At 36.8% G+C, this 16253-nt stretch overlaps 1 pseudogene; it reads right to left on the bottom strand.

Moving 5' to 3' along the window:
- Positions 1-8970: 8970 nt before the first annotated feature.
- LOC110539835 (26S proteasome regulatory subunit 4-like) lies at positions 8971-10341 on the bottom strand (annotated as a pseudogene).
- Between the last annotated feature and the right edge of the window lie 5912 nt (positions 10342-16253).

Raw genomic sequence — 16253 nt, 5'->3', positions numbered from 1 at the left:
TTTACCCAACTTATATAGGGAGAAGGCAGGAAAGGAGGGAAGGTTAATTTACTGCTGCAGGAGATAGGAAGAGTGCTTTCATGGATTAAATATTGCACCTACAAGATACTGTAAGGATGTTTTCTTAAGCTATCTCACAGATGCTCTAAAACTAACAGACAGATGTCCTCACAAATCTATCACCCATGGTTTAGGGTCTTAGGTAACTCTTTCACTAAATAACTTTAGGTCTCCACTAAACGACCTTTGCTCAATACTTGGTTTGGGTTTCAGTAAATAGCTTTTTCTCCACTAAATAGCTTTGGCTCACTATTTAATTTTGGCTTCAGTAGATAGCTTTGGCTCCCGGCAGTGCTGATCATTGTTTTATCCCATAGACATCATTAGTGGATAGGGTTGTCTCCCATTCTCTGCAACATTTCTGTCAGGTGTCCTTTCTGCAATGTTGGTGAGCTTTCTTCTTCTCCAATCATGTTGTGCAACAGATGTAAAATTATCTTTTATCACTTGATGTAACTTTTGTCTCGGAGGGTCACTGCTTTGTCTGCTGACCTGTGTCTACTCCTGGAAGCTTCCAGCCTATGTACAATCTTATGTAGGCCTAGAGTGTTTTCAGTCTCTGAGACTTACTGCTGAAAAAGCTCGCACTTTCTAGCTCTTTCCAAATTCTGGTTGGCTAGTTCATCTCAGCTGTTTTGGCTCCAACTCCTCTCTAAGCTGACTAATTCAAACTAGCTTCTCTCACTTCTGACTGAATTGTTCAGCTTGTCCTCAAACTAATTCTATCCATGTGTTCTAATCTCCTGACTCCTTCTCATTCTCTGGCTATTTCTCTCAGCTTGTTCTCTCTGTAAAATTTTCCTGGTAAAACTGCCTCTTCTCACATTGCAGCCAGTCCTAATGAAACCTGATAGGCTAGGGTCAGATAGAAGGGAAGGAGGACCTCCCATATCAGTGGACTTGGGGAGAGGCATGTGATGAGAAAAGGGAGGGAATATACAATTGGGAGGAGATGAGAGAGGGGAATTATAAAGTGAATAAATTTTAATTAATTAAAAAAACTGCTTCTTCTCCCTCTCTCTGTGCTGCTCTCTTTTAACTTGCCTCTCATTCCCCTCTCTCCTCATGAGAGTTGGGCATATCCTATTCTGTCAAATCTTTCTCTGATTTGTGACTTTACCTCTTAATTAGATGTTATTTTCAAACATGGGTGCTTCCTTCTATAAACTAATATTACCTTAATGTGAGATTAAAGATGTGTACTAGGATGTGTCTGTACTCAATATAGGGGGATTAAAGGTGTGTGCTAAGGTTACCTCTGTACTCCAGCCAAAGTAGCCACATTGCCGAATTTAAATCCCTCTACATAGGGCTGCTCTCTCCTTTGGAAGCTTGCATAGTGACATGTCATCTCAAGAAAGTTAGTCCTCAGAGAAGGGTGTTCAGGTAATTTCCAGCTCCAGGGTCTCTGGGTTCTTTTCCTGAAGAACATGATATCTTTGACAATAGGGACTTACCTTCCACCTTTGGGAGAAAACCAAGTGAAACAGCAATAGGCTGTACTCTACTATGTTTTTATTATTATTATTAGTTACATTTTATTAACTCTGTATCCTAGCTGTATCGCACTCCCTCATTCCCTCCCAACCCCACCTTCCCTTCCTCATTTCCTCCCTACTCCTTTCCAAGTTCACTGATTGGGGAAGACCATCTCCCCTTTCATCTGACCCTGTTTTATCAGGTGTCTTCAGGACTGGCTGCAAAGTCGTCCTCTGTGGCCTAGCAGGGCTGCTCCTCCCTTGCGGGGTGGGGAGGTCAAAGAGCCTGCCATTGAGTTCATGTCAGAGATAGTCCCTGTTCCCTTTACTAAGGAAAACTACTATTTTTAATGTTAAAAAAATGAAATGAAATTCAAGTGTTGGCCATGGGTTTCTTTTTCCATATTTAGTGAACATGTACGTTCACTAAATGGGAATACTGAAGATTCAAGTATCACTATTTTACTTCGGTTTTCTTTCCCTTCTTTATAAAAATTATGCATTATTTGGAAATATGTCTGTACCAGAGAATTAGGGCAAGTGGGTAACAGCCTTATAAAACATATGTGATGAAACAAAGCCATGGTCATATTGCCACAGTAAAAATTATTGAATATTCAAAATTCATCATTTTTTGAAAGTTTATTCAACAAGCCAGCGTGCAAGGAGCCTGTGCTGCTGAGGATGACAATGTTAATGGTGGGTGAGCACTTAGAGGGTAGTATGGGATTCTCAGTTATGTAGAAGGGACAGTTTGGCTACTTCAGACTGAATATTACAATAATGGTACTTCTAAACTGTCGCTAGAATATAAAATACGATACCACACATCCAGAGATGTCAATATCTCAAGGAAACTTAAGAATATCACTGACCAAGGCATATGGTTGACAAATTCATAAAATTTCTTTCAGCTACAAATGATGAACCAGCCACCCCATCTAGCTCACACCATGGTAGAACTAGAACAGTTTTCCTATCAGGAAATTAGAATATGCCAGGTGTAAAGTACACGTATGATAGGAAATAAGAAAGCAATAACAACTTGGGAGACATTAGGAATGATGAGTTAATTAATTAATTAGCTAATTAATTTATTGAATAATTATGGAAAGTAAGCTCTATCTGAATAGAATGTATCCCCTAACTTTAATATATATATAATATAAAATATATATTCATAGCGCAGAGGATAAAGTAGAACCAAGAATTCTGGAAAACATGATATGTAATTTTTTTGTACCTTACTAATATGCATTAGCAGAGATATGTCAGAATACACAGAAATATGCTAGATATATTTACTTGAACTAGGTATTTTCAGAGGAAAATAAAGAACTCATTTCAAAACACATAATGTTGCCTTTTTAGTTTCTATGTATTCATTAAACTGTGGTCAGGCATAGAATATACGTGTGACTGTTACATGTTAAGTCATGCATATTGGTGGTGGTGGGTATTATTTAAACTGATACTTTGTGGCAATGGAATCTACAGTGATCTTTCTTGGCCACTGTTCCTACATCATGTTTACTTTTTTTGCCAACTGGGTAAATTGAAGTTCAAATCAAACAGCAATTAAGTTGTATTTCTCATTTTTATATAGATTTGTTAGTGTCTATGAAATAAAGTTATTAAGCATGGAAACACACACACATGCACACACCCACCATGTCACAAACAGAAAGTGCTATCTACACATGCTGGGTGACGTGTAGGGTTCAGAAGAGTTCTGCTCATTGGTGGTTATTCAGTAACCCAAACAATTATTATTTTCTGTGTAAATGTAGGAAATATGTCATCTGAAACTATAGCCTCAGCTTCCCATTCAATTTTAATGATTCTGAACTGTGTCCTTCTATGGGAATATTTGTAAGCCTAATTAATCAAACATTTTAATAAATACTACTTTGTAGAATGTTCAGCTAAAATGATAATGTTAAACTGCAAGTATTAAAATATGTGCTTGAAAAATCCAGAAAGTCTTAAATATCAGTTTAAAAATTCATGAAAACAATAATCATGACCAGATAAAAATTTGGAAAAATGAGAGAAAACAAATATTATCTATGGGCTAAACTTCAAAGACAGGAGAATGTCTCGAGGCCTGGTGGTACTTCAACAAAAGAATTTGAAACTTTGTACTATGAAATATAACCAGTAATTGAAGATAAAAATGAAAGCCAGTTTAGGGATATAGTTCAATGTTTTCGTGACTTTGGTATGAACGGGCTTTACCTGTAGCATCCTACATACTAAGGCAGAACAGCTCAATTTATCCCCTTGCAGAGACAGTCATTAGCTGTGCATTGGTTCCCATGGGAGGTCTGTGGAGACATCTGCAGTTTGTGCCTAACAGTTCAGCTGATGACTTTAGCATTTACCAGGGCTTGCAGCATAGTTGGTACTGAAGAAAATGAAATGGACAATGTTTTAGTGCTGTGGTGATGGCTCAGTGGGTAAAGAGCTTACTGCAGAAGCCTGAGGATCTAAGTTCGCATCCCCAACACAGACATAAGGAGATATGACATCACTGGGTAATAACTCCTGTTTCAGCCGGGGCAGGGGGGCTGCAGGGAAACACTGGCTAGCAAGAGTAACCAACGGGTGTGCTCTAGGCTCAGTGAAAGACTGTTTAAAAAATTAAGGCGAATCACAGTAAAGGATGTAGATACCTGTACTCCATGTCGGCGCACACACACGTGATCAGTCCTGAAAATATATATGTAGACTTAGCATGCTATATTTATGAATATATATATTCATGTACATATATGAATGTCACAGTAATTCATGTAAAAAGAAGTCATGAATTATAAATTTTAAAATATCTGCTAAATGGGAGGGTTTGGAGAGAAAAGGGGGAAGGAAGAATTGTTGAAATTATATTATACTATCAAAACTAAAAAAGTAAAATAAAACTTACATTATAAAATAGAATGCTTTTTATAGAGTTTTGTAAGTCAGAAAATGTTTCAGCACCAAATTGGATAGGATATTTCTCATTCTTTTGGGACAGAATGGGAAACTGTCACAAAGAATTATGGGTAAAATGTTGATGCTATCCTCACTGCATTTAGGAACTACTCTAGTTCTTAAGTAAAAACCATGTGAAACAGGAGCATTGCTATTTGTGCAATGAAACAAAGATTGGCTGATTTAATCCAGAGAACAGTGGGTGAGCTGTGAACTAAAATCAGCAGAATTTTGTCTCATGGAGCCACAAGTTATGACATGAGAACTCAAAATTAAATGGAATGAATGCTGGTTCTCTTTCTCCTCTCGTGACTCATTTTTCCCACTTCACCTTTTGCCCTTTTAAGGAGCATTAGAACCAGAGCTATTTCATATACTGTCCATCTCCAAAGAAACTCAAAGCCCACACATCCATCAGAATACAGTTAGAAATTTCAGGGCTACGAGAGACTCAAATTGTTACAATACTTTTGGATACCAGCACTCAATTCCCTACTCTGTTTGCTTTCATTGTGTTGGGAGATTTTTAATTTAACTGATGAATTTGTGAGAAGATTTGCAATAGTGAAAGGAAACACAAATTATCTGTAGGTAAGAGCCTTTCAGTGCATTCCTTTGATGAGTTCTGTGTTTATTTAATTCAGGACAATGTAGTGTGAACACTCTAATCTGAGGGCTCATACTGTTCATAACTGATCCTCCTGACTGTAAGACGCTACGTGTAGAAAAATGGTAGGTAGAAATGTATGTATCTCCATCCCTATAATCTGATAGTGGAACAAAAGCAACGTAAAATCTCAGGGGGATAAAGGAAATGCTAAGCTTTGATTGAAAGAAGACAGTTTACAAAGAGAAGAAATATTTCTAAATGATAGCCAAATAGACAAGGGCAAAATACCCCAGCAATCTGTAGGCATATACTGGATTGCTGTCAAATGTACATAGTTACTCTAATATCTTTGACTTTTATAAACACTGACTGGCATGAATTAATTGTTCAGAATGATGGCACGGGGCATGTTTTAGGAGATGATAGGTTAGAATCCTAAGTTCACTTTGTCTGAGCATTTTTATTCCTGTGACATGGGTAAAAGTATTTACAGGCTTGATCACTGAGAAAGCTGTTTTGGATTATGTGGGAACATTTGCAGTGCTCAACCCTTTCAATATTCAAGAACAAATTTCACTCTTATCTATTTAAACCTTGATCTTATCTGTTATGTCTTTTGGTTTGACTTTCATCTCTAGCTTATTTAGCTTTTGCAGATAAAATATGCCTTGCTTGGTCCTTTAAAGTTGTCTCTTTACATTATCAGTCTCACCCATCAACATTTCCTGAATGCAGTCCACAGGATCAACCTGTGTGGGAGGGTTCTTGGCAACCTTTACTAGGCTTCCTATCTCCAAGGCAAATAATAGAATGATGTTTTGAGCTATTTATAACCATGACTGATGACTTTTTTTTCTTTTTCCAATAGTTTAAGGAAAAATGACTAACAATATTTTAGACACATACATTTATTTGTTTGCTTGTTATGTATTTATTTATTTATTTATTTATTTATTTTGGGACAGGGCATGCACACATGCACATGCATGCCAGGATAACTTGTGGGATTCTATTCTCTTCTTTCAACATGTAAGTCATTGGATTGAACTTGCATTGTAAGAATCGGCATCAAGAGCCATTGTCTACTGAGCTATTTCACAAGCACATCCTCTAAAAATTAAATCTAAAACAAGACAAAGCTCAAACAGTAGGAACAGATATTCCTCTTTTTTTAAAAGATTTATTTATTTGTATTTATGCTAATGAATTTGTTTTCTGCTTGTGTTTGTGTACATTATTGAGTGTCTGGTGCCCATGGGGGAAAGAGAGCATTAGATCCCTTACTACAGAAGTTACTCACAGTTGTGAGCTGCTATGTGGATGCTAGGAGTTGAAACCAGGTCCTGTGCAAGAGCAACAAATATTCTTTGCTGCTAAGTTATCTTTCCAGAACTAAGACTCTTTTCTTGGTGACATTATTTATCTAAAAACAATAAAATATGTATTTTCATAGCTGAAAATTTTTGAAAGATTGATTTGTGATTTCTTTATGGCTCTTCCAATATGCCTAGTAAAGGTCATACTAGTAATCAATATAATTGGGAAATTAACATATAGATGATGACTTTTCTGCAGAACCTTCATTTTCTGATATGATGTTGGTATAAATCCATATGTTTAATGACAGAAAATATCCAGTTTGGAAAACAAATTAGTGAAATACATTTAATACCTTAAATGGAAATTCCTTAGGTAAAATATAAAATGTTCAACCCTGAAACACTTTCAGAATATCAGGTTCTGAAATATGGCTCAACAGTGAATATCATGCGTTTTTCTTTCTTGTATAGGACTGGAGTTTGGTTTCCAGCAACCTTGTTGAACTGTTCACAACCAGCTTTAAATACAGCATCAGAGAGGACAACAAAATCAATAGTTTCTGTTTATTCAAAATACTAACCTGAAGAAAACAAACTCTGTTTGAAAGACTACAACTGAACACCAAAATCAAGAAAAGATTAGTTTATATAATACCAAAAGTTAATTTATAAATTAAACAAAATAAAGTACAAATAATGAAACTCAAATAAACTTATAAAAATATAATTTACACTAGAAAAAAGGTAAATAGTTGAAAAACATTAACGTTCAAGTATTTTACCAACATTTAACATATTAAAACAAAGAAACGTTTGCTTATTCCTTCTGACATATGCAGAGTTTTCAAATATGTTTACAACAAAATTAGCAATGTTCAGGTAATGACATTGGAGTATAAAATTGGCACCACGAGTTTGGAGAAAAATATAAAACACAGTCTAATAAACATAGGCACAAGGATTCATTCATAATTGCAGTCCCAGAGGCTTGAACACTAGATAGGCTCCAAGCTGAATATAAATTCTTCAAGCACTTTACCGATAATATTTGTTAAACTTAAGAGAAAATGAAATGCATATTAATAACCAGAAATAGGAGAAGTAGGAATCCCCATGGCAACAGAGGCAAACCAGTGGAAGTGATAGGTTAGATCTCTGGAACCTGAAACTATAACTAGAAATAATTTTTTATTAAAACACACTTGATTTGGGGCTGGAAAAAACGGCTCAACAGTGAAGTGCTCACTTGGTATTCTTGCTGAGGACCCAAGTTTGCTTCCAGTACCTACATAGGAAGCTCACATTTGCCTATAACCTGAGTTTCAATGGCTCCGATGCTGTCTTCTACCCTTCACTGGCACTAAGAAGGTAGTTAGTGCACATACATACATGCACATAGTCATGCACACGTGCGCGCATACACACACACACACACACACATATGAATTAAAAACAAATGTTTTAGTAAAAAAAATACATAACACATCAGTTCACTTTATTTTGAATGCAAAATTGTAGCTTACTTCAGATTAGATTTTTGAATGATAAGATAATGTGTAAATCTATCTTTAAAATTAAGAAGGAGCATCTTAAATCATGAGGATGCAACTGTCCGTGAAAAAGAAGCAGTCAAATAGAAAGAAGAGGTCTGCGCAGTACTCACTTTTCAAAGTGTTTCTCACGAAGCAGTAGGAAAATTGAGGTGCCTGTTTCATTTGCTGTATTTTCGTACAGAATAGGAAGGGCTGAGAAAACATTCAGGAAAGGTTAAAGGCTATGCCAGCATTAAGGTGATTTCTCTCCTAAGGACTGTAATGAACTGAAATGAAAACATTTTCATTAATGTTGAGAGAAAATTAGGATCTTTAATTTAAATGAAAAATAAGAAATAACCAAGAAAGGTCAGAGGCACATTAACCTCATGCTTATGAATCATGTCAGAGGGGCTAGAGAGACGACTCAGCAGGTAAGAGCACTGGCTGCTCTTCCGGAAGACCCAGGTTCAATTCTCAGCACCCACATGGCAGCTCAAAACTGTCTTTAACTCCTGTTCCAGAGGATCTGACACCTTTACACAGACATACTTTCAGTCAAACACCAGTGTAAATAAAATAAAATAAATAATTTAAAAAACATATTCATTTTAGAACACTATGAAAAGAAATTCTATGCTGGGAATGGTGAAACATAACTGTAATGCTTGAGTTGAAGGGATCAGGGAGTTACTGCCATCTCTTGGCTGCCTAGAGAGATCAAGTCCACCATGCTTTTGCTAAATAAATAAATATATGAATATATAAATAAAAGAACTCAAAGTAAGGGTGAGAAAATTCAACTTATATTTATGTAGTGGGCATTTTCTTTCTTTCTTTTTTTGAAAAGCAAACCAGGATGATCCTTTATTGGGAGCAGAGGGCAGCACAATGCAATGAGACTGCCCGATGGGCCCCTGCACAGCACCTCCAGATACAGGCTTTCTACTAGCAAAATCAACTGGAAAATGGGTTCCTTAGGACAGCTTCCCATCCTCCCACGTGGGGAAACACATTTACTTCCCTGAAGACAGCCGAGGGTCCCTAGAGATACAGCCCCTCAGCGGTGCCTTCTTGTTTTTTATAAAGAATATTCTCTTTCGACTTTTTGAACTCTTCATTTGTTTACTTTCATCCTGCGTTCCAGCAAGGCCATCAAGCCAGCTTCTGTACAGATTGCCTTGATGTCAGCTCCAGAGAGGTCATCCTTTGCCATGATCAAGTCATCCAAGGTCACATCATCAGCCAGGGTCATCCTGCTAGTGTGAATCTAGAAGATATGTTTCTTAGTCTTTTCATCAGGCAGGGGGAACTCGATCTTTCTGTCAATGCGGCCTGGTCTGATAAGTGCTGGATCCAGAGATTCTATTCGGTTAGTGGCCATGATAACTTTTATATCTCCCCTCGAGTCAAATACATCCAACTAGTTCAACAGCTCCAACATCATTCGCTGAATCTCTCTCTCTCCTCCAGAGTTTGAATCATATCTTTTGGTCCCAATGGCATCAATTTCATCAATAAACACAATGGAAGGTGCATGTTCTTCAGCAACTCGGAACAGCTCCCGAACGAGCTTGGGCCCATCACCTAGGTACTTTTGAATAAACTCTGAGCCAACCACCCTCAGGAAAGTGGCCAAAGTCTGGATTGCTACTGCTTTGGCCAATAACCTTTTACCTGTCCCTGGCAAGCCGTAGAGAATGATCCTCTTGGGGGGCTTTATACCCATGTCTTCATAGTACTCAAGGTGGGTGAGAGGAAGCTCCACCGACTCCTTAATTTCCTGGATCTGGTTGTCCAGTCCCCAATATCTTCGTAGGTCTCTTGGGGGGGGCCTTTTCCACCTTCATTACTGTGACCAGTGGAGCTCTATCATCCATTAGCACTCCTATAACGGCATGCACCTTGTGGTTGAGCAGGACTGAGCAGCCTGGTTCCAGCAGACCCTTGTCCACATATGACAGGATGCTGACATAGTGTTCTGAGCCCACAAATGTGGACACAATGGCATGATTATCATCAATGATCTCTTCCAACGTTCCTACAGACATGGGGGTCCCCCTGATATCATCCACTTTTGACCTTTCCTCCTCTTGCTTTTATTCTAATGGTTTCATCTGTTTCTAATTTCTAATGAAGTCTTCCTCCATGAGAAGATAGTCTTTTATTCTCTCTAGCTTCGGTAATTTCAAGCGGCAATGGGTGTGAGGGGTTACCAGAGGCAGTTTGCTGACAGCATCTGGTCCCTTTGTTTTCTTCTTCTTTTTTCCCACTCTAGTTGGGACAGGGGGTTCATATTCCTTTTTCTTGTCCTTGTCATTCTTGCCATGCCCAGGACCATGACCACTACTCTGACTTTGACCCATCTTCCCTCGGTCCTCTTAGCCGTCTCCGCCGGAAGTTTGTAGTGGGTATTTTCAAAGTGGAGTAGAGTTTCCATTGTAGATGACTGGAAAGAAAATACAGCTGGGATACAGAGTTAATAAAATGTAACTAATAATAAAAATTAAAAAAAAAAAAATTTTAAAAAGTTGAAAAAAGAAAACTCTACTAAGAAATCTATATTGACAATCAACATGTCAGAGTACAAACTTAAAAACTGGTTCTACCTTATGCCAAAAACTAAAGGCAACCGAGGAATGATGGGAGTGGGAGAAATTATCCTCTCCAAAGAAGAGGGCACCGATTGATTATTCAATACCAAGTGATCAGTCCTGAAAATATATATGTAGACTTAGCATGCTATATTTATGAATATATATATTCATGTACATATATGAATGTCACAGTAATTCATGTAAAAAGAAGTCATGAATTATAAATTTTAAAATATCTGCTAAATGGGAGGGTTTGGAGAGAAAAGGGGGAAGGAAGAATTGTTGAAATTATATTATACTATCAAAACTAAAAAAGTAAAATAAAACTTACATTATAAAATAGAATGCTTTTTATAGAGTTTTGTAAGTCAGAAAATGTTTCAGCACCAAATTGGATAGGATATTTCTCATTCTTTTGGGACAGAATGGGAAACTGTCACAAAGAATTATGGGTAAAATGCTGATGCTATCTTCACTGCATTTGGGAACTACTCTAGTTCTTAAGTAAAAACCATGTGAAACAGGAGCATTGCTATTTGTGCAATGAAACAAAGATTGGCTGATTTAATCCAGAGAACAGTGGGTGAGCTGTGAACTAAAATCAGCAGATACCTCTATCATGATGGAAGTGGCTTTGCTTTAGTGCATGAAAGTTAATGCACTATAAAAGTATATCAGTTGCTCCATTCCCTTGTCTCTCCAATATCCATAAAATTTTGAAAACAACTGTTCATTCATTTTAGCAGCAGTAGTCAGAGACAGTCCGAAATTCCACCAGAAGTCCTGGAAATCAGAAGTTAACTAACTGAATAAATACGGGTAATAGTAGTACACACAATTTCAGATTTCAGTGAAAATGTTTTTTTGTTTGTTTGTTTGTTTAGTTTTTTGTTTGTTTGTTTGTTTTGACAAAGTTACTCTGTATAGCCCTGGCTCTCCTGGAACTTACTCTTTAGACCAGGCTGGCCTCAAACCCAGAGAGCTGCCTGATTCTGCCTCCCAAGGGCTGAAGTTAAAGGCATATGCCACCACTGCCCAGATCATATTAAAGCTGCTATCAAAAAGAGGCAAGAAGAAAGTATGATTATATAGATATTTGTTGAGGACATTTTAAATTAATTTATTTTTTCATTAATTATAAAATGAAAGTTTAATCTATAATAATCATAACTCCCCAGAACCATAAGTTTTATTAAAGACCTGTCTATATTAAATCTAAGTCAGTTAAATTTGATGTTGTCTCACATTGTCAGGCTGCTGGGAAAGTTCACCATAGGCTAAAAGATCAATAGCTCAGCCTCACATCTTTGATTTTGTTACTGGACTAATAAGCTATAGTGAAATGAAAATATTAATTTGATGGGGGAAATTACACTAGGACAATATATGCAGAGTGAGGTTATCTCAGAAAAATTAGCAAGTGTGTTAATCTCAACTCGGTTTTGAACAGGCAGCTATTAGATTAGGATATGCATGTTTAAGACGCTCAAAATTTAATCTCTCTGTGTTATCCATGCAGTTGCAATAACCTTCCAAATAAAGTACATTTGTATTTTCTCCACTATTATATTTACCTATTGATAGCCTGCTGGGTGTCTAAATCAAGAATCTTCTCTCTGAAGCAAATCGAAATTGCTACCTGTGAATTTTTAATTTTCCAGTTCCAGTGCTTAGAAGAACCAATAAGCATGCAATCAATTTTAATTTAAATTGAAATACACAGCTGTATTTACTGTAGATGGTCTTTCAGGGAAATGAATTTCATATAATTTCTTCACTTATCTGATCACATTGAGAGATGTAACAAGGAGACTATGCAATGAAATGGGAAAGGATGATACTATGGTACTATGTTTTGTGATTTTTTTTATACTGTTCTGCTCTTCAGCTGATTCTCAAATTAAACATGCTTTCAAATGCTACTCCTGTTCCTAATAGTACAACATAAAAGACTAAAATTGTAACTGGGAAAGGAAACATAGAACATAGGAAATGTCTTACAGAGACTGATCCATGCACTGGCTTCCTCTCAGAGGTTAAGTAATATGTTTCATTGAACACAAGAACATTAAAGATTTTTTTAAAAGATGCCAAAGCAACATTTATATTTTTTTCTGATGAGAAAAATAAGTAAAGCATAGACTACTTACAAATAAATGGATGTAGATAAAATCATGATAGAAATATAAATAATAGATAGATGATAGATAGATAGATAGATAGATAGATAGATAGATAGATAGGAGTTTGGTAGATTCATACATACACACATACATACATGCATACATAGGCAGACAGACAGACAGATAGATAGACAAATACACAGATATTAAATAGACCGTAGATATTAAATCACCATTTATACAGACAAATGGACAAACAGACACAGACTTTCACAGGATAAGAAATGCTCCTCACCTTCTTTAATTATTACTAAAAAATAGGCATATGAGTGAAAGCATATATAGTTCAATGAACTGAATGTAAAATTAAAGCTTCATAATTCTGATTAATAATGTTATGTAATTGCCTGAGAAACACTCAGAAATAACCAGAGAAATATTTTTTAAATTTTTCTAAGATGTTTCCAATATCAATTGAAAGATTTATCCTACTTGAACATGCTTGAATTCCTTAGAAAGCAACATTAATGCTAAATCTAAATTAAACAAAAAGTTAATTTTACAAACAGAAATGTCAGGTTTGCATTTTCAACAAAACTCTTGTGTGTCTGTTTGTGTGTGTGTATGTGTGTGTGAACATTAGAGTAACTCATTCTGATTTATTTTAAATAAACTGAATCACTAAACAGAAACAGTCTGTTCCTGTGTCCATTGTTATCTATACTTTCTACTCCATCTCAGAAATATATCTGAATATTTTCTGTTATCCTCATTTACTTATATCATGATTTAATGTTTTTATCAGGGTCTTCTAATAGCAAATAGAATGCACCTAGTATAAGGCAATTAAGTTCTATGATGTATGTAAAACAAATTTAGAAAAGATACTAAAGTATAGAAAGAAATGGGATGTGCATTGGACGTATGACAGGAGTCTACCACAGAAGGCATCTGAAAGACTCTACCTAACAGTGTTTCAACACAGATACTAAGACTCATAACCAAACCTTCCACAGAAGGGGAGTTAGTATGACGTGGAAAGAATAGGAGCTTCACAAGAGCCAAATATATCTGGGCACAGGGGTCTTTTCTGAGACTGACATTCCACCAAGGACCATGTATGGATATAACCTATAACCTTTGCTTGGATGAAGCCTGTGGCAGCTCAGTAACCAATTGGTTTCCCATAGTAAGGGGAACAGGGACTATTTCTGACAGGAACTCAATGGCAGGCTCTTTGACCTCCCCACCCCCCAAGGGAGGAGCAGTCCTGCTAGGCCACAGAGGAGGACTCTGAAGATACCTGATAAAACAGGATCAGATAAAAGGGGAGGAGGTCTGCTTCTGGATTTCAGAGGCCCTCTGTAGCAGGTTCCTGGGTTGTTTCCTGTTGGAATTTTGTGTAAGAAGTGGGAAATAGTAAGAGCTGGAGAGGACAGGAACTCCCAAGGAGAGCAACAGAACAAAAAAATTTGAACACAGGGAACTTCCCAGAGACTCATACTCCAACCAAGGAATATTCATGGAGATAACCTAGAACTCTGACAATGCAGCCACTTCTGATGAGAACTGATAGACTAAGATCAGAAAGAAGGAGAGGAGGACCTCCCTATCAGTGGACTTGGGGAGGGGCATGCATGCAGAAAGGGGGGAGGGTGGGACCGGGAGGGGAGGAGAAAGGGGCTTATGGGGGGATACAAAATGAATAAAGTGTAACTAATAAAAGTTAAATAAAAAATTAAAAAAGGGAGGTCCTCCCCTATCAGTGGACTTGGAAAGGGGCAGGGAGGAGATGAGGGAGGGAGGTTTGGATAGGGGGGGAATGAGGGAGAGGGATACACCTGGGATACAGAGTTAATAAAATGTAACTAATAGTAAAAAAATAAAATTAAATTAAAAAAAAAGAAACACGTGAAAATATAAAATGAAAATGCAGAAGGCATAGGTTGATGATAATGCTGCAAATTTTTACATGTTTTAAGAGTTTGTATGTTATGATTTAGAAGATTCCTTAGAATATTTGTCTGAAGATAATTTTTGTTTGTTTGTTCAACTGTTTGTAGGACTTTCTTTTGAGAATTCTTTTTACATTTATTACAGGATTAGGGTTCAAACTGATATAGAATTAGAAAGATGAAAATGAATCTCTTCAAGACAAAAATATATGGAGTATTAAGTAAGAAAAACAGAAGCTAGAGAGATGGCTCAGTAGTTATGATTACATACTGCCAGTGCATAGGATCCAATTTAATTTTCAGAACTTTTGTCTAGAGACACTCCACTGCTTGTAATCTTGTAACTCCAGCTTTAGGGGGATCATATATATATATATATATATCCTCTACAGGCACCAATATGTAAGTGCATATACACACAATATCACATAATGATAATAAATCTTTAAGAAAAGTATGACATTTCATAGATACAGCATCAGTCATTTTGGTATTTTTTTTAACTATGTGTATTTATGTTTGTATGTATACAAGTAAGGACATATCCTCACAGAATTCTGAAACATTGGAGATCCCTAAACCTGGAGTCACAAGAGATTGTGAGCCAATAGATATAGGCTCTGGGATTTGAACTTGGGTCCTCTGCTCATTCATCTCTCTGACCCCATGGTGCATTACTCTTGCAGACAATTCTTTTTATATTCCAAATTGGTGTTTTCCACAAAAATTTATGTGTGAAAGTTTGGTCCTGAGTCAGGTAATGTTAGCGATGGTAGAACTTTTCAGAGATGAGGGCCTAGCCAGGCACGGTGGCTTTTAATCCCAGCACTTGGGGAGGCAGAGGCAGGCAGACCTCTGTGAGTTCCAAGCCAGAATAGTCTACAAAGTGAGTCTAGGACAGCCAAGGCTATAACACATAAAAACCTTGTCTCAAAAACAACAAACAACAACAAAGAGAGAGGTGTGTGGCTAGTGAGAATTGTTATTATAGCCTCCCCTTCATTTCTATTGCTCTGATAAAATACCCTGACCAAAAGCAACCTAGAAGAAGAAGGAGTCTGTGAACTAATAATGCCCTGTTGATTTCTGTTATTATATGAAAGTCAAGGCAAGGACTTCAACAGCTACTCATATCTACAGTCAAAAGCAGAGAGAAATGAAAGAATACATATTCATTTCCTTACTTTTGGGGGCTCGTTATTCCTCCTTCCTGTACAGCTCATAACACCCTGCCTAGGGAATGGTGCCTCCTGCAGAAGTTTAGGTCTTCCTGTATCAATTAACTTTATTAAGGCTATCTCTCACAGACCAAATCAATGTACACAATCCCTTAAGTCTTTCTTTCAGGGAATTTTAGTTCATGTTGACAATTAATGAAATTAAATCGAATTATTACAGGATCATCACTGTTGGAAGAGATTAATATAATACTCCTGTAACCCTTGAGATTAGATTGTTACAAAAGACCAACCTTGAAACCCAAATCTCTCGTACTTCTTGATTCATCTTATGTTGTCTTACTCTTGTAGGCCATGCAACCATGTTGTAATAGACCTAGAAAGCACCTACCAAACCTCAGCAGATTCTTTTACCAAGACTGTAC

This window comes from Meriones unguiculatus, chromosome 15, assembly GCF_030254825.1.
Source record: "Meriones unguiculatus strain TT.TT164.6M chromosome 15, Bangor_MerUng_6.1, whole genome shotgun sequence".
Classification (NCBI taxonomy): domain Eukaryota; kingdom Metazoa; phylum Chordata; class Mammalia; order Rodentia; family Muridae; genus Meriones; species Meriones unguiculatus.
This window is presented reverse-complemented; position numbering and strand designations above follow the sequence as displayed.